The sequence below is a fragment of the Chiloscyllium plagiosum genome, unplaced genomic scaffold, assembly GCF_037043375.1.
Source record: "Chiloscyllium plagiosum isolate Xiang-an unplaced genomic scaffold, Cpla_swu_hap1 HiC_scaffold_14, whole genome shotgun sequence".
Classification (NCBI taxonomy): domain Eukaryota; kingdom Metazoa; phylum Chordata; class Chondrichthyes; order Orectolobiformes; family Hemiscylliidae; genus Chiloscyllium; species Chiloscyllium plagiosum.
Genome location: NW_028270152.1, coordinates 32886108 through 32906381, shown reverse-complemented (window position 1 = coordinate 32906381; position 20274 = coordinate 32886108). Strand labels below are relative to the sequence as shown.

The window sequence follows — 20274 nt, the reverse complement described above, 5'->3', positions numbered from 1 at the left end:
CTCAACTTCGTTTTTTGCCTGAAACATGGTGACTTTGGGCGGCACGGTGGCACAGGTGGGCGGCACGGTGGTTAGCACTGCTGCCTCACAGCACCAGAGATCCGGGTTCAATTCCCGCCTCAAGGCGACTGTGTGGAGTTTGCACATTCTCCCCGTGTCTGCATGGGTTTCCTCCGGGTGCTCCGGTTTCCTCCCACAGTCCAAACATTGTGCAGGTTAGGTGAATTGGCCATGCTAAATTGTCCGTAGTGTTAGGTGAAGGGGTAAATGTAGGGGAACGGGTCTGGGTGGGTTGCGATTCGGCGGGTCAGTGTGGACTTGTTGGGCCGAAGGGCCTGTTTCCGCACTGTAAGTAATCTAATCTAATCTAAAAGGGAGCAGCCTGATAGCCTGGTGAAACAATGGTGACTTTGCCTTAGCACCACAGAATAAACAGTTGGTCTAGTTGTCTGTGAATCCCCTTAATCTATGATCATGTGGAATTTTGCTATTTTGAATCAATCTATTCATCCATGTTACGGCACAAGTGCAGGTTGGAGTCAGTTCGGGGCCACTATCACCGTACAAGAGCCCTGCACAGCCAGCTCTATTTTTCTAACCTAGATATTTCAAATCAACCTGTTTTGAGACTTTGTCACACCTCTGGAACAGACGGGACTTGAAAAAGGCTTATTTCAGAAGTTGGGGCCATCAGCCATGTATCTTGCAGCAGAAATGATTTGATAAAAAGTGCTCAAAATTGGGTTAGTAATAAGAGGGCACATATCTAAGGTATGGAAAAATATTAGAGGAAACATGAGAAAAAGAAAAAGTAGAAAGCTGAGATCTGGGACATATTACCTGAAAGAGTGGAAGAAGTTGACTTATTAGTTAGTGACTTTTAGAATGGATTTAAAAATGTTTGAAATGAAACAATTTAACAGGACATAGCAAGGGAAGGGCACCAACTGGATTGCTGTGTATCATTCTGTGTCTCTTTAAGTTTGGGGATTGGTGAATCTCGGGTCCGTGGGCTGACTTTAGAGGTGCATATTTACACCAGAGATTTTTTTTCAGATCAACCCTTGATAATGACCAGTTGCATTCCCTGCTTTTCTGCCCATCATTGATTCTGTCCAAGATTTGTGATTTTCAGACTGCCACTCTTCCATTGCAATACTTTTTAAAAAGCAAATTATGTTATTTTGCTTATAATCATATTGAATCCTTTTAGAGGGAATTGGGAAGATACTGTAAGGAGAAAGACGCCTCTGATGTTGTTTTAGCCGTGCAGACAATCGGTTAACTAGAAAACGCACAACTATCATTCGAATGCTTCGAAAATATCTTTTTGCTGGGCAGTATTGCAAAAAAAAGAACAAATAAAATATATTCCCATAGATTTAGAGATATCGTGTCTTTTTAAAAAAAAGTTCTAATATTTACAAGGCACGAGTTAATATCGTTTAATAATTCACTTGCACTTTCTATTGATACACTAAGAAAGATAATCACAAGAAGACTGAAAAAGTGTTTGCACCATAAGCTAAACTGCAGATGGAACTGAGTTCGAGATTGTACGTTAGACGCTGCACAGTAACGGCTCTTGCCCGGAACGCCGATTCTCCTGCACCTCGGATGCTACCTGACCTACTGTGCTTTTCCAGCACCCGCAGTCCTCACTTTCTCCTGCACACTACCAGCCGGAAGTCCAGAGCCAGAGTGGGCTAGTGCCCGCGCCTGCGCTATGGAGTTCGATGTCACGTGGATCTCGGGAGTGAGGCTGCGATCTGGACTGAGAGGCCGCCGTGGAGGAAGGTGGAGGTAAGTGTCAGACAGTCTCAGTGTTCCCGTCGAAGCGGGGCACCATTAAGCGGCCATAGCTTTGCGTTAGAAGGAAGGGACGGGGAACGTTTCGATCCCAGTCTGAACGGGAGATGGTCCGTTTGAAAGACAATCGGTGTTGCTGCCAGATCCGCCATGTTTTTTTTTGAACACAGAGCGGAAAGTTTGTACCGACTCTGAGCGATGGTCACCAGCCCGCCCTATCTTGCCACGCCTCCCCCGCCTGTGGAGTGCAATAACCGCTCGGACTGAGGTGTTGTGAAGTGAGAGGCAGGCACTGACGGTGTCGTGCCCCACTGAGCGGCCGGCCCCATGCACGCTGGCGGCTCCTCTCCAGTGGAAGTGAACTTGACAGCGTAGTAGGTCCCGCCCGACCTCGATTCCGATTGGCGGCCTGACAGCGGCAAGCACTATTCCAATTGGATGCTACCTAATAGATGCTTTCTGATTTGTTGGAAGCCTCTGCCAATAACGCAGCCATGACGTTGCTTCCGCCCTTGCGTTAGGTTGAAGTGAAGACCTTGGCCTGGAGCAGTGTTGAGAGCTGATTTGGGTGGCACTGATGTCTTGGTCTTAAAGGACGAAATGATGCGCTTAGACAAATTACTAACAGACCAGAAGTGTTTTGTAATTGCAATACTGAAAAAAGTTGCAAGTGCACCCAATTACAATGTTATTGACTGCAGTGATTGAAAGACTCTGTGAGATCCGGGTATAGATCTAATTTTGAAATGCTGAATATGAATTCGTCGAGCGAGTGAGTGACATTCATCCTGCAAGTTTAAATTAATTTCTCCTGCCTATATCTGTGTCTATTAAGAACGATGAATTGGACTACATTATGATAAATGAAAATGGGAGCTTTATGGGTAATAATGGAAAGGAAGGTGATTTCCTAAGATACTCTTTCTTGTTAGCTGAGCTTTAAGATGACTTTCATAAGGGATGTTCAATAAGACTTTGTTGAAAAAGGTAAAGTCATGTTTTATAATAAAATGTTCTGATTTGGAGTATGTCAAGAGTGTGGTGCTGGAAAAGCACAGCAGATCAGGCAGCATTCGAGGAGCTGAAGAATGGACCTTTCAGGCTTAAGCCCTTCATTAGGAATAGGGCTTATGGGCTGAGAGATAAATGAGGCAGAGGGTGGGGTTGGGGGAAAAGTAGCTGAGAATGCAATAGGTAGATGAAGGTGATAGGTTGGAGTAGATAGATGGGAAAGGTGATGGACAGGTCAGGAGGTGGTACGGACTTGGAGGCTTGGGACTGGGATAATGTGGGAGGAGGGGAAATGGGGAAACTAGTGAAATCAACAGTGATCCCGTGTGGTTGCAGGGTCCCAAAGTTAAATATGAAGCGTTCTTCCTCCAGGTGTCGGGTGGTAAGGGCTTGGTGGTGGAGGAGGTCTAGGACCTGCATGTCCTTTTGCAGAGTGGGAGGGGGAGTTGAAGTGTTTGAGTCATTGAGTACGGGAGTTGGGAGGTGATGTTGCAGCAGTACAAGACGTTGATTAGAATACTTTTGGAATATTGTGTGCAATTCTAGTCTCCCTCCTATAGGATTGCTGTTGTGAAAATTGAATGGGTTCAGAAAAGATTTACATGGATGTTGCCAGGGTTGGAGGTTTGAGCTAGAGGGAGAGGCTGCATAGGCTGGGACTGTTTCCCTGGAGTGTCGGAGGCTGAAGGGTGATCTTACAGAAGTTTATAAAATTGAGGAGCATGGATTGGGTAAATAGACAAAGTCTTTTCCCTGGGTTGGGTGAGCCCAGATCTAGAGGGCATAGGTTTAGGGTGAGAGGAGAAAGATTTAAAAGGGACCTAAGGGGCAACTTTTTCACAAGAAAGTGTGGTGGTGCGTGAATAGAATGAGCTGCCAAAGGAAGTGGTGGAGGCAGATACAATTACAACATTTAAAGGCATCTGGATGGATATGCAAGTAGGAAGGGTTTACAAGGCTAAGTGTTGGCAAATGGGACAGGGTTAATTTCGGATATGTGGTCAGCTTGGATGAATTGGACCGAAGGGTGTGTTTCCATGCTGTATGTCTCTATGACTCTATGTTACCAGAGTTGAGAAAATGTTACAAAATGATGCAGAATCATGTACATATTACAGGCAGAGTACAAAAGCAATTTTGTTGAATCCGTATAAAACACTTATTTTGCCAAACTGGAGTATTCTGTTTAGTTCTGTGTACAGCACTTCACTAACCCTAACCCGATCACACGTAAGGTGCCTTTTTTGTTTGGAAAAGGTCTCTGCATTTCCCCTCACATGGATCAAAAAGATGGTCAACATTTATCCTCAATCAACCTCTCAAAAGCAGATATCTTGTTTTAACTACATTGCTATTGTGGTAACTTGGAAAGTCTTCTGGTTGTAAAAGATTCTATTTTTTTAACTCCTGTTTTTGTTTGTTTGTTTATCGACAGGGCATGGGGAGTTTTTTTTTTATTAAATCCACTTGTTCAGCCATGTTCTGATACATCCCAGGGATCTTTGGGCCAGACCTTGTGGTCCAAAGTAGGGACACTACAAACACCATAGGAGCCTTATGACTGCCAAAGGCTGTATGATTAGCCCATCACTAATTGTACTTGACACATTGATAAGTCGCTGTCTTTATTTACTACAATCACGCAGTGGAAGTGCTTCCCCAGTGATCTTAAGAGTTCCAGGAATTAGGTCTAACAACGTTGGAGGAATGATAAATTTTCATGGTAGTTTGAACATTTTTAGAAGTTGCACAAGTGAAGATTGACAGATAAATCAAGGAATGCAGCTAAAAGCTGTTACTGTTAATACATTACAATTAGATTTGTTGAGTGACCTAAAAGTACTGATATAGGAAAGATGTATTCTCCTGAGTGTTCATGCAAGTGTCTTATGATGTTTTTAATTCTGTTCAAGATACTGTAAAAATAGAAGTTATTGTAACAATCAAACATATAACCTGAATGACACTATGCCAATGACAGAGGTTAGTGAATACGCGATCTGTGATGAATGAGTTAATATGAGAAAAAAATGAACAAAAATATAACTAGTATTGTTTGTTTTTGTTTAGATGTAAGTGTAGTTAGTGTTTTTTCACTTGGTTCAATATTTTCAAATTTCCAGAAATCTGTTCACTATTTAAAATGCATAACTTGTTTGATAGTTTGTCAAAGTGCACATTTTACCCACAAACAAGAAATTATATCCAGAGAAATAAGTCTGTTTAAAACTTCAAACAAATAAGATGTTTGTTCAAGATATTCAACTAACAAAGAGCTTTGGATGCTGGAAATCTGAAACAAGAACAAATTGCTGGAGAAACTCAGGTCTGGCAGCATCTGTGGTGGGAAAACAGAGTCAACGTTTTGGTCCAGTGACCCTTTTTCAGAACTTATTGTAGCTGGGAAAAGGCAGAATATTTTGGTGGAGGGAGAGTAATAATCAAGAGGTGGAGAGGGAGCCCAGAGAGAGATGAAAATCCTGGCCAGGGAACACAGTGGTGTGTTCGGGTGGCAAGCAACCAGAAGATCAGGGTCATTTTTGCAGACAGAATTTAGGTGTTCCACAAAGTGAAATGCATTCTTGTCTCAGATTTGCATTATGCCAACAACTGTTCATCCTGTTCAACCGAACATTATCTATCTTTGTCTTAAAAATATTAATTGACTCTGCTTCCACTATTTTCAAGGGGAGTTCCAAAGACATCAACCCTTATATAAAAAGATTCAGCATAACCTCTATTTTAAATGGATGAGCATGGGTGTTTTCCAAACTAACTCCTAGTTCTAGATTATTTTATGTTATTTAACCCATTTTTCTAATCAATCTGTTAAGAGATGTTATTACACTGTTCTGGAGCAGGTGGGGCTTGAACATGGGCTTTTTGGGTGCAGAGTTAGGGACATGACTGTAGTGCCACAAGAGGGCCCTATAGCTTTAATCAACCTGTTCAGAGAAGTGATGGCACACTGCCTGGAGTAGGTGGGGTGATAGCGCTTATGTGCAGAGGATGTTTCCTATTAAGATCTCTCACTATCTTATTCCAGGTATTAGTCGAGTGAGCCTTCTCTGAACCTTATCTAATATATTTACATCTTTATTGTTCAGCTTATTTAAAGAATGTGCCTGGTACTCTGGATACATTTTCTGCACCTTGCGTAACAGAGGTATAATCTCCTTCCTTTTGTATTTTGTCCCCCTTGCCATACATGATAGAATGCTATTAGCTTTCCTGATTACTTACTGTGCCTACTTACTAACCCCTTATGTTTTTGTGCATTAGAACATCAAGATCCCTTTGCACTTGAGTTCTACAATCTCTCATCAGTGAGATTTTTTTATTCTGCCAAAATGGACAAGTACACATTTTCCTACATTATTTTCTATTTGCCACACGTTTGCTCACATCATTTTTATCTTTTTTTTAATGTCCTCTTCACAACTTACTTTGTTATGAATATTTGTGTCATGGACCAATTTGGTAACCATATCTTCTGTCTCTTCATCTTAGATATTATTGTACATTGCAAACAGTTATGGTTCCAGTACCGATTCCTTTGACATGCCACTCTCAAATTACCGACCTTTAAAGTAAAACAAATTTATGCCTGCTTCCTATTAGCAAGCCAATTTTCTATCCATGTTATACCCGACATGATGAGCTTCGTTACATAACAACCTTGGATGTGGTACCTTATCAAATGTCTTCTGAAAATCTCAAGTATAGAACATCTTCACGTTCCATTTTATGTCTGAAAAGAATGCCAAGCATGGGCAAGTGCAGTTCCCTTTCACAAAATCATTTTGCTTACCTGATTATCTTCAACTTATCCAAGTTATCCACTTCTTCAATAGTCGCATCTCACATTTATGACAGCTAACTGGCCTGTAGTTTACTGTTTTCTGTCTTCTCTCCTTCTATGAAACAATTGCATATACTATCTTCAAATTGAATGAAAATGTCCCTAACTCGATGGAAGTTTTGCACATCAACAATCTTACTCTTCACTTCTTTTAAGATCCTAGGATGAGGACCACCATAACTGGAGCACTTGTAAAACCACAGTTCCAACAACTTACTCAGTACCATTTCTCGGGTGATTGTTATTTTTCTGATTTTCTCCCTTTCTTCTGCAGCCTGATTTGTTGCTACTTTTGGGATGTACTTGTATCCCTTATTGAAAACTAATGCAAAATATCTATGTTTTTTTCCCTTTTTTTTAATTTCCCTTTATAAATTTTCCAGCTTCCCTTTCTATAAGACCAATGCTCACTTTGTTATTTTAGGAATACCAGTTCCTATATTTCTGGCTAGCTTTCTGACATATTCTCATTTTTTCCTGACTGATTCATTTTTTTCATCCTATTTTACTTTTTCTTTTGTAGACTTCAGATTTTCTCATCTGCCAATTGTCATTGCATTAACAAACGCTTTCTTTTAGTTCAATACTATGCTTAACATTTCTAGTTAACCATGGATGGTGTGTCCTCTTGGAAATTTCGTTACTGGTTGGAATGCATTTCTACTGACTTATCCTTTTAACCTAATTTGCCAATTCACTTTAGCTTTCGTTTCACTATTCACTTTGCTTCAATGCTCTAATTATTTTACCTTATTAAAGTTTTCAAAATAGTTTTGGAACTGCTCCCATCTTAAAGTGAATGTAAAATCCAATTTTATTACGGTTCCTGCACCTTCACGATGAGAACATTTAATTAATCCTTTCTTATTGCACAATACCAGGTCTAGTATGACTTGCTATCAGTGGCAGCAGAATAAGAAATTACTGTTATAAGAAATTACCCCAAAATCTTTCTGAGAATGCTCCTCTTGGCGACTTTTGCGCATTGACTGTTCTAGTTGATATAGTTGAGATAGTCAAGGCGTTAGTAGTGATCTTTCAGGAATTGCTAGAGTCAGGGAGAGTACCAGATGACTGGACAATCACTAACATGACACCCCTGTTTAAAAAGGGTGTAAAGCAAAAGACAGAAAATTATAGACCAATTAGCCGAACCTTGATCATTGGTAAGATTCTGGAATCCATTGTGAAGGATGAGATTTCTGAGTCCTTGGAAGTGTGTGGTAAAATAGTGCAAGGTCACATGGTTTCATCAAGGGGAGGTCATGCCTGACAAATCTGTCAGAATTTTTTGAGGAGATTACAACAGGATCTGGACCAGTTGGGCCAATGGGCTGAGAAGTGGCAGATGGAGTTTAATTCAGATAAATGCGAGGTGCTGCATTTTGGGAAAGCAAATCTGAGCAGGACTTATACACTTAATGGTAAGGTCCTAGGGAGTGTTGCTGAACAAAGAGACCTTGGAGTGCAGGTTCATAGCTCCATGAAAGTGGAGTCGCAGGTAGATAGGATAGTGAAGGAGGCGTTTGGTATGCTTTCCTTTATTGGTCAGAGTATTGAGTACAGGAGTTGGGAGGTCATGTTGCGGCTGTACAGAACATTGGTCAGGCCACTGTTGGAATATTGAGTGCAATTCTGGTCTCCTTCCTATCGGAAAGATGTTGTGAAACTTGAAACTGTTCAGAAACGATTTACAAGGATGTTGCCAGGGTTGGAGGATCTGAGCTATAGGGAGAGGCTGAACAGGCTGGGGCTGTTTTCCCTGGAGTGTCGGAGGCTGAAGGGTGACCTTATAGAGGTTTATAAAATTGAGGGGCATAGATCGGATAAATAGACAAAGTCTTTTCCCTGGGGCCGGGGAGTCCAGAACTAGAGGGCATAGGTTTAGGTTGAGAAGGGAAAGATATAAAAAAGACCTAAGGGGCACCGTTTTCACTCAGAGGGTGGTACGTGTAAGGAATGAGCTGCCAGAGGATGTGTTGGAGGCTGGTACAATTGCAACATTTAAGATGCATTTGGATGGGTATATGAATAGGAAGGGTTTGGAGGGATATGGGCCGGGTGCTAGCAGGTGGGACTAGATTGGGTTGAGATATCTAGTCGGCATGGACGGGTTGGACTGAAGGGTCTCTTTCTATGCTGTACAACTCTATGACTAAGTAACAAGCAGGTTCGATCAAGTAGAGCCAATGAATTTTATCTATCCTGCCTTTGATAAGGTGCCGTACAGGAGGCTACTAAGATAGATCTGCTGTTAGAAGCCTGGCTGCAGAAAGATTTGGACAGGTTAGGAAAGTAGGCAAAGAACTGGCAGATGGAGTACAATGTGGGAAAGTGTGAGGTCATGCATTTTGGTAGGAATAGTAGAAGCATGGATGTTTTCCACATGGGGAGAAAAATCAGAAGTCTGAAGTGTGCACACACCAGAGAGTTCGAGTCCAGGATTCTCTCAAAATAAACTTACAGGTTGAGTATGTAGTTAGGAAGGCATGTGCAATGGTGGCATTCATCTCGAGGACTAGAATATGAAAGCAGGGATGTATTTCTGAGACCCTATAAGGCTCTGGTCAGATGACATTTGGAACATTGTGTGCAGGTTCGGGCCCCATATCTCAGGAAGGGTGGTCTGGCCCTGGAGAGTGTTCAAAAGAAGTTCACGAGAACGATCCCAGGAATGAAAAGCTTAATACATGAGGAATGTTTGAAGGATGAAGGGAGATCAATTGAAACTTACAGAATTCTGAATGGCCTGAGCAGAGTGGGTGTTGGGAAGATGTTTCCTTTGGTAGGAGAGACTAGGAGCTGAAGGCACAGCTTTAGAACTGAGATGAGGAGAAACATCTTCAGCCAGAGAGTGATGAATCTATGGAATTTGTTGCCACAGAAGGCTGTGGAGGCCAGGTCATGGAGTATATTTAAGACTGAAATAGGTAGGTTCTTGACTATCAAGTGGATCAAGGATTTCGGGGAGACAGCGGGACAATAGGGTTGAGAAACTTATCAGCCATGATTGAATGGCGGAGCAGACTCGATGGGCTGAATGGTCTAATTTCTGCACCTATGTCTAATGGTCTTATAGGTTGGTTGAAATCTCCCATGAATACTGCTATGCCTTTCTGACAAGCTTTCACTATTTCTTTGTTTATTCTGCACCCATGCCATATCGTTGCTTGTACAGTATTTATGCACCACACCCACAAGTGACTTCTTGCCATTATCGTTCTCGTTTCTACCTAAACTATTTTCATATCGTGGTTTCCTGAGCTTGGGTCCTCTCTCTAATGTATTACATCATCTTAGAGTCATAGACTTGTACAGTATAGAAACAGACTATTTGGTCCATTTCATCCATGCTGACCAGATATCCTAAATTAATCTAGTTCCATTTGCCAGCATTTGACCCATAATCCCTGTAAATTCTGTCTATTCATGTAACACTCCAGATGCCTTTTAAATGCCATCCTTCACTAATTCCTCTGACAGCTCATTCCATACATGCACCACCCTTTGCATGAAAAGGTTGCCCCTTAGGTCCCCTTTAAATCTTTACCCTCTCACCTTAAACATGTACCCTCTAATTTTGGACTCCCATACCCTGGGGAAAAGTCCTTAGCTATTCACCCTGTCCATGCCCCTCATGACCTTATAAACTATAAGGTCTCTCCTCAGCCTCTAACGTTACAGGGAAAATAGTCCCAGTCTCTTCAGCCTCTTCCTATAGCTCAAACCCTGCAAACTGGGTAACATCCTTGAAAATCATTTCTGAACTGTTTCAAGTTTCACAATATACTTCCTAGAGACCAGAATTGAATGCAGTATTCCAAAAGTAGCCTCACCAATATCCTGTATGACCTCCCAACTCCTACTCTCTGTACATTGACCAATAAAGGAAAGTGTACCAAATGTCACCTTCACTGTCCTGTCTACCTGCGATTCCACTTTCAAGGAACTTCTGTTTGGCAGCACTCTACAGGACCTTACCATTAAGTGTGTAAGTCCTATCTTGATTTGCCTTGCCAAATGCAGCGCTTCACATTGGTCCATGCGATCAAGGTCCTATTGTATGCTGAGGTAACCTTTGCTGTCTACTGCACTAACAATTTTGATGACATAACTAACAGAGATACCTCTCCACTTTTTCTTACTTTGCCATTCCAAAGTTGTATGTACATTCCAGGATTCAGGTCCCAATCCATGTTATCTTGCAGCCATGTCACTGTAACGCCTACCAGTGCTTACTTATTCATTATGTACTATGAAAAGATTTTAATGGCAATGCTATTGCAGGGTAAGATCATTGTTTCCATTGCTAAAATTTTAAATGTTGGACTTTGCTTTCCAGACTCTGAAGATGTGATGTGGTGATACTTTTTTGTACCACAGAATTAATTCTATGCCTTTTGCATCAAAGTACAATCTAAACAGTTCAGAAAAATGAAGCACACTCCTTATAAAACCACTGAAGTATAAAAAAATCCGGTTGGTGTACTTTTTATGCATAAAACCATAGCCAATGTTTTTGGATTCCTGTGTGGATATTTTATGTGGGTGTTAATCAATTTGAAGTTAAGAGGTAATGGGTTTGTAGTATAAGGACATTAAAAGTTTGCGCATAATCCTCACTAATTAAATTTCTGCCCTTAATTTCTTCAAAGATGTTGTTTCTTCATCGCTTGGCCATCACCTGTTTATGTTGTTGAGTGTGTGGTGCTGGAAAAGCACAGCAGGTCAGGCAGCATCCGAGGAGCAGGAGAACTGACATTTCAGGCATAAGCCCTGCATCAGGAATCTGATGCCCGAAATGTTGAATCTCCTGCTCCTCAGATGTAGCCTGACCTGCAGTGCTTTTCCAGCACCACACTCTCAACCTTGATCTCCAGCATCTGCAGTTCCCACTTTCTCCCTTCACCTATATATGACAAATTTATTTTTAGTTTCCTCACCATGTTGTTCCTAAACACAAATTGAAATTCAACCTGTTACTTCATGTAAAGTGCGGTGAATGTATAAATTATTAGACATAATCCAGATGATTTTGGAGGCATGTGGAATGTGTTTGTATCGGGAACACTTTCCCTCTTTCCTTTACATTATTAAATTATTTGACCAAAAATGCAGATAATTTACAGATTTCTACTATAATAGATATATCCAAAGAGTTTGCTCTCATAATTTTATTTTAAAACAATTTTACAGAAAAAAATGCCAAAAATAACAAAGGATGATGTTCTGTTTTATGGTTCACTTAACTTTGCTATAAGCAAAACTTGGCAGAAGTTACTAGAAAACATTTATTGCTAGTGTGTATTTGCATTTTGCGAAGTGCTGCATTATTTTTCAAAATATGAATAAATATTTTAAAATGCATACTTACATGAGACCTAACACTTCATTTGGAAATATATTCTAAATTGATTGATGCAAAAATTGATAATATTTTGGATATTACATGGATACAATACGCAGCATATTCAGATATTCATCGGCATAGTAACCATAGAACAGAACAGCACAGAACAGGCCCTTCAGCGTCATGTGATCCTCATGTATGCACCCTCAAATTTCTGTGACTATATGCATGTCCAGTAGTCTATTAAATGTCCCCAATGACCTTGCTTCCACAACTGCTGCTGGCAATGCATTCCATGCTCTCACAACTCTGTGTAAAGAACCCGTCTCTGACATCCCCTCCAGGCAACATCCTGGTAAACCTCCTCTGAACCCTCTCCAAAAGCATCCACATCTATCCTATAATAGGGCGACCAGAACTGGACGCAGTATTCCAAGTGCGGTCTAGCCAAAGTTTTATAGAGCTGCAACAAGATCTCACGACTCTTAAACTCAATCCCCCTGTTAATGAAAGCCAAAACACCATATACTTTCTTAACAACCCTGTCCACTTGGGTGGCCATTTTAAGGAATCTATGTGGAGAAAGTGAGGTCTGCAGATGCTGGAGATCAGAGATGGAAATGTGTTGCTGGAAAAGCGCAGCAGGTCAGGCAGCATCTAGGGAACAGGAGAATCGACGTTTCGGGCATTATTCCTGAAGAAGGGCTAATGCCCGAAACGTCGATTCTCCTGTTCCCTAGATGCTGCCTGACCTGCTGCGCTTTTCCAGCAACACATTTCCATCTAAGGAATCTATGTACCTGCACATCAAGATCCCTCTGTTTCTCCACACTGGCAAGAATCCTATCCTTAATCCTGTACTCAGCTTTCAAATTTGACCTTCCAAAATGCATCACCTCGCATTTATCCAGGTTGAACTCCATCTGCCACCTCTCAGCCCATCTCTGCATCCTGTCAATGTCCCGCTGCAGCCTACAACAGCCCTCTATACTGTCAGCGACACCTCCTACCATTGTGTTGTCTGCAAACTTGCTGACCAATCCTTCAATCCCCTCATCCAAGTCATTCATAAAAATTACAAACAGTAGAGACCCAAGGAAAGAGCCCTGTGGAACACCACTCACCACAGACTTCCAGGCAGAATATTTTCCTACTACCACTCGCTGTCTTCTGTTAGCCAGCCAATTCTGTATCCAGACAGCTAAGTTCCCCTGTATCCCATTCCTCCTGACCTTCTGAATGAGCCTACCGTGGAGAACCTTATCAGATGCCTTGCTGAAGTCCATATACACCACATCCACAGCTCGACCCTCATCAACTTTTCTAGTCACACCCTCAAAGAACTCGATAAGGTTTGTGAGGCATGACCTGCCCCTCACAAAGCTGTGTTGACTGCATTTAATCAAGCCATGCTCTTCTAGATGGTCATAAATCCTATCCCTCAGAATCCTTTCTAACACCTTGCAGATGACAGACGTGAGACTTACTGGTCTGTAATTGCTGGGGATTTCCCTATTTCCTTTCTTGAAGAGAGGAATTACATTTGCCTCTCTCCATTCCTCAGGTACGACTCCAGTGGAGAGCGAGGATGCAAAGATCTTCGCAAGTGGCGAAGCAATTGCATTTCTCGTTTCCCAAAGCAGCCGAGGACAAATCTGGTCCGGGCCTGGCGACTTGTCAATCTTAATGTTTGACAAAATTTTCAGCACATCAGCTTCCTCTATCTCTACCCATTTCAGCATGCACACCTGCTCTTTATTCCTGATACTCCTTGCATTAAAGCAAACACACTTTAACTGACCCCTTGGTTCCTTCCCAGGAAAATCCTTCCCACTAGCTGGTCTACCTCTTGCTATTGCCTCATCTGCATCAACTCTCACCTCCGTATACAGCTCAGGTTCGCACCCTCCTGCCATCCTAGTTTAAACCCTCTCAAACTACTCGAGCAAACCTTCCACTCAGGACATTGAGGCTATATTAATAGAAGATAAATGTGCCTAAAAAGCAGCTAACAATGTCTATGCATGAGTTCAAGCTATACCCAAAATTTAATAATATCAAAATAATACCTTTGTGTAAAGACTGTATCTTTATTTTTCTGTATTTTTGATTATGGACTGAAAAGGGAAAAGAATTGTATTTTCAAAAAGAAAATAACTATTGAAGGATTGTTAAAAGCAAGTAACTTGGCTAGTAAGTATTGTTTACACAGCTGAACATTCAAGCAGTAATGGAAGCCCAGTTTGCAGATTAGCTGGAACCAAAAGTTGTGTAGGAATGGAGCTTTCATTGACAACAGCTAACTGATAGGTGTGTGGACCAGTGGCATAACTAGGAGCACGAGTAGGCAATTCAGCCCTCGAGCCTGCTCTGTCATTCAGTATGATCTTGGCTGATCTTATCTCGGCCTCAAGCCCTCTTTCCTGCCTGCTCTCCATAGTTCTTTAACCCATTGCTAATTAAAAATCTTCTTATATCTTCCTTAGATTTGTTCAGTGTACTGCTGCTACTGCTCAGTCTGAGAAAGTGTATAAGGTATGAGCAGGTAGGGAAAGAGTTAAGTTCTGAGTTTTGTGAAACATGTGGTTCAGCTGAGCATGACTCAGATCAGATAAGAACTTGCAGTTAACAATGGGGTGCTGCAGGCAATGGTAATGGGTTAACAAGGTGAAAAAGCATTAATTATGTAGAGCCATTTAACAATATTGGAAGCATTCAGGTTGTAAGGTCAGTTTAACAAGGTGAAAAGTATTCATTATGTGAAGCCAGTTAAGGTTAAAAACATGCATTGTGTAACACTAGATGGCTTAATCTTTGCTATTGACACTTACTGGTTGCAACGGTCACCCAATCAAAATATAAGTTGCCTTATCTGGATGCCCTTCCCTGTAAAATGACTATATAATTCATTAAGAAACTGCTGTTCCAGAGAAGACTGAGAACTTGTGTCCCTGTGCACATGAGCATCATTCTCTCTCCCTCCAGAGCTCAGAATAAAGATGAAGGAGGTAAAACTATACTGTGTCTGAATGTTTTGCTCTGACTGAGGGGGGAAACAGGGCGACAGTCTGGGGTAGTGAATTCCGCAGGTTCACGACCCTTTGAGAGAAGCTTTTCTCCTCGTCCCCTGTTTTAAATCTGCTACCCCTTATTCTAAAATTGAAATGTTGTTCTCAGTTTCTGAGAAGGGGCAACATGTTCTGCATCTACTCTGTCAATTCCCCTTTAACATCCTATATTCCTCAATTAGATGTCCCGTCATTCTTCCAAATTGTAGAGGGTATGGGCCTAAACTGCGTAATTTTTCTTCATTAGATAGACACATCATTTCTGGAATAAATCTAGTGAACCTCATCTCAACTGCCTGCAACAATTGCCTGTGGGTGGCATGGTGGCTCAGTGGTTAGCATTGCTGCCTCACAGTGCCAGGGACCTGGTTTGGATTCCCGCGTCTGGCAACTGTCTGTGTGGCGTTTGCACATTCTCCCTCTGTCTACGTGGGTTTCCTCCAGGTGCTACAGTTTCCTCACGCAATCCAAAGATGTGCAGGTCAGGTGAATTGGCCATGCTAAATTGCCCATAGTGTTAGGTCCATTAGTCAGGGGTAAATATGGGGAATGAATCTGGGTAGGTTACTCTTCAGAGTGTCCGTGTGGACCTGATGGGCTGCAGGGCCTGTTTCCATACTGTAGGGAACTTAATCTAATTCCTCCTCGAGTAAAGGGACAAAGCCTGTATGCCAGACGCGCGATGTGATATCAGTAATGCCATGTGCAGTTGCAGCAACACAGCCCTACTTTTATACTCTATGCCTTCAGCAATAAGTACTGAAGTTTCATTTGCCTTCCTTATTACCATCTGTATCTGCATACTAATGTGATTCAAGCCCAAGGACACCATGATCCCCCTTGCATCAAAGCGCTCAAGTTTCTCTCCATTCAGATAATTAATTGCCTTTTTATTTGTCCCACCAAAATGCATAATGTTTACACTTATCAGCATGAAATTCCATATGCCAACTTTTGAAACATCTATTGAGAGCAAAGGCCTTCTGCCTGCCGACAGTTATATGATTGGCTTCCAGGTAGCTGAACAGCTTGGGATGTGGATGTTTTGGCAGTGACCATCTGAAGGAGAAGATGCTGTTTTTCCTCTGCATTTAAGTCTGAAGGTGGCCTGTTTTTTTAAATTTCCTCAGCCGTTGATGTAAGCAATGGCTCTTACCTAGTAAAAAGCAGTCACCAAATATTACCTACAAGCAAGTGAAAGTAACTGGAGAAGCAATATAAAGGAGCAGCAATACGTCCTGGCAAGCCAAAAGGATCACCTCTGTGAACAGGGGCTGTTGAACTGCCTCCCTGATTTTTCCCTCTTTACAAAACCCATGATTGTTTCTATCTGCCTTTGTCTGCATGTGAGAGAGAGCTGAAGTAAAGTTTTAGAATATGTCAATGATCATAATTGTTTACATTTGTAACTAGAAACAACCTGATCTGTTCTTTCTGTCAACCTGAGTCTGAAAGACATATAAAATGGGTAATTTTACATGCTACTAAAAAAAATCTTCAACTTCTGTGATAATTCTGGAAAAAATGGGGATTGATTTCCAGCTCACTACCCCTGTGGGGTGAACAATTACTAGTTTTAAGTCTTAGCTTCTCAGGAGATCTGAACAGCTAGTATTTATATGTAAAAGCATAATAATAATCCATTAAATATAAATATTTGAGCTGCTAATTAGGATAATTACAGATTTAAAAAAAAACACCTATACCCATCCATCCAGCCAGCCAGCCACCCAAATAAACGTGCAAGTATCCATTCTGCCCCACATTGTAGTGAGCAATAGCTTTTAAAGCAAATCTAGTGTTTTCACCCTCACTACCATGTTTGGAAATCAGTTCCATGCATTGTTCACTTTTATGCAATTTAATTTAATTGAAATTGTATTATTTTTTCTGTTCCCTCAGCAATCTTAAATATTTCTGTACAATTACACCAGATCCATGAGCTGATGAGCAAAGCTTTATTTTCTTGATAACTCAGTCCTTGGCATTATGAAATATCTTTTGGTTATATCCAGCATGTTTTTGTCCATCAATACAAGTGCAGGATTCAAAGTATATGTTTGAGTTAAGGTATTCTATAATTTGACTTTTGCTTAAAGTTACATCACTGCTATTTGTTTGGAAAGTTTTTTTATTCCATACTTTATACTGTGTTTTAAAGGTATTTTAAGGGAATTGTGTTCTGCTTGCTTTGTATTGTCTGAAAGGAATATTTTTATAGAACTTTCTTCTTGTCTGTTTTGTTTCACTTCTGCAGGTGACCTGATATAAAGCTGTAGAATGCTGAATAGCTAGCTGAACATAAATTGCATCCTCAAAGATTGTGAGTATAGCTGGACTAAGAAAATATTTTCAAGCCTTGTGTGGTAACTGAATTTTAGAGAATAGTCATGGGATTGCTGTTATCACATTTCCTTATTTTCAAAGATATTTGTGTTCATCTTTAATCTCAGGCCAATGCCAGTGTGCCTTTTGTTAACTTTGCAACACTATCTCATTGTGAAATTATATGGTGCCTTTCCCAATCTTTGGATGTCTCAAAGCACTTTACAGCCAATTAAATACTTCTGAAATAATATCCACTCTTCTAATATGGCAGTCAACTTGCACACAGCAAACAATGTGGTAAGTGGTGGGGCAATCTGATGTAATGTTGATTGAAGTAGGACAGTAGGGGTAACTCACCTGTTTTCGCACATCATTCCTATGGGGTAATTTCTTGGGCATTGGTTTAGCATCTCATTTAAAAGACAGCACCTCCAACAGTATGTCACTCCCACAGTGCTGTGCTGGAGTGTGTCACCTTGTTATTGTGCTCCAACCTGAGGATCACATTTGAGCTGGCGACCATCTGACTAGAAGGGGCAATAGCTGAGAACTCAACCATCATTAACACCATATTTAACCTTAAAGAAGTGACAGTGTTAATGGACCACTGCCTATGATATGCTGTAATGCTGCTTTTATAGCATTAATTATTGGAATTATTTTTGAAGAGATTGAAATGTGCATACTTACATTCTCTCTGTTAAATTGTCTCTGAACAGAATAGAATAAGTCATATTGTGGGTTTCCACTGTTTTGCAGTGGAATCTTTATTATCCAATATAGCCAAACAAACCTTCTGGTGGTTAGTGGAAATTGAGTGTAGATATTTTGATTTTATACTTCTAGTCTGGGAGTGAATTCACGTAGAATAGAATTAACAAATTAAATTGATATTTTTCTTGAGCTATGCACCTGACTTGGATGTCATTGGGATATCTTCTGGGGAAGTTGAGATCTGTACAAGGAACTATGATTTTGTGGCCATTACAAAGACTTGCATATCATAGGGACAGGAATGGTGGTTGCATGTTCCAGGGTTTAGATGTTTCAGAAAGAATTGGGGGGGGGGGGGGAAGGTAAAAGAGGTGAAGGAGTGACATTGCTAATCAGGGATAGTATCACAGCTGCAAAAAGAGAGGCTGTTGAGGATGGTTTGCATGCAGAGTCTGTGTGGGTGAAACCCAGAAACAGGAAAGGAACAGTTACTTTATTGGGAGTTTAAGGTATTGGAAAGGATTCTGAGAGACAAGATTTTTAATTATCTGGAAAACCCTAGTTTGATTCGAGATACTTTACCCACCACAGACGTAAGACTGACTGGTCTATAATTCCCAGGATTATCCCTATTCTCTTCCTTGAACAAGGGAATAACATGGCTTTGTAAGGGACAGGAGAAAGTGAGGTCTGCAGATGCTGGAGATCAGAGCTGAAAATGCGTTGCTGGAAAAGCGCAGCAGGTCAGGCAGCATCCAAGGAACAGGAGAATCGACGTTTCGGGCATAAGGGACAGGCCATGCCTCACAAACTTTATTGAATTCTTTGAGGATGTGCCAAAACACTTTGAAGGTAGAGCAGTGGATGTGGTGTGCTTGGATCTTAGCAAAGGGTTTGGTTGGGTTCCCCATGGTAGGCTTATTCAGAAAATAAGGAGGTATGGGAGACAGGGAAATCTGGCTGTTTGGTTACAGAATTGGTTGGCCCATAGAAGACAGAGGGTGGTAATAGATGGAAAATATTCCGCCTGGAGCGGGGGGACCAGTGGTGTTCCGCAGGGATTGGTCTGCTCTTTGTGATTTTTATAAATTATTTGGATGTTTGGGGATGACACGAAAATTGGTGGAGTGGTAGATAGTGTGGAGGGCTGTTGTGGGTTGCAACGGGACATTGACAGGATGCAGAACTGGGCTGGTAAGTGGCAGATGGAGTTCAACCTGGAAAAGTGTGATGTGATTCTCTTTGGAAGGGTGAATTTGAATGCACAATATAGCGTTAAAGGCAGGATTCTTGGCAATGTGGAGGAACAGAGCGACCTTGGCATCCATGTTCATAGATCCCTCAAAGTTGTCACCCAAGTTATTAGGGTTGTCAAAGAGTCATATGTTTTGTTAGCTTTCATTAGCAGGAGGATTGAGTTTAAGAACCATAAAGTTATGCTGCAGCTCTATAGAGCCCTGGTTAGACCACACTTGGAATAGTGTGTTCAGTTCTAGTTGCCTCATTACAGGAATGATGTGAAAGCTTTAGAGAGGGTGCAGAGGAGATTTACCAGGATGCAACCTGGACTGGAGGGCATGCCGTAGAGTTATAGAGATGTACAGCATGGAAACAAACCCTTCGGTCCAACCAGTCCATGCCGACCAGATATCCCAACCCAATCTAGTCCCACCTACCAGCACCCGGCCCATAACCCTCCAAACCCTTCCTATTCATATACCCATCCAAATGCCTCTTAAATGTTGCAATTGTTCCAGCCTCCACCACTTCCTCTGGCAGCTCATTCCATACACATACCACCCTCTGCGTGAGAAAGTTGCCCCTGAGGTCTCTCTTATGTCTTTCCCCTCTCACCCTAAATCTATGCCCTCTAGTTCTTGACTCCCCGACCCCAGGGAAAAGACTTTGCCTATTTATCCTATCCATGCCCTCATAATTTTGTAAACCTCTATAAGGTTACCCCTCAGCCACCGACGCTCCAGGGAAAACAGCCCCAGCCTGCTCAGCCTCTCCCTGTAGCTCAGATCCTCCAACCCTTGCAACATCTTTGTAAATCTTTTCTGAACCCTTTCAAGTTTCACAACATCTTTCCAATAGGAAGGAGACCAGAATTGCACGCAATATTCCAATAG

At 41.5% G+C, this 20274-nt stretch overlaps 1 long non-coding RNA gene across 1 annotated transcript in view; it reads left to right on the top strand.

The window, feature by feature from the left end:
* Positions 1-2023: 2023 nt before the first annotated feature.
* LOC122558983 (uncharacterized) overlaps positions 2024-20274 on the top strand; it is a 30318-nt gene continuing 12067 nt past the window's right edge. The window contains exons 1-2 of the long non-coding RNA XR_006314295.2: positions 2024-2581; positions 17358-17423. This is a non-coding gene — a long non-coding RNA (uncharacterized LOC122558983). The remainder of the gene's footprint in view (positions 2582-17357; positions 17424-20274) is intronic.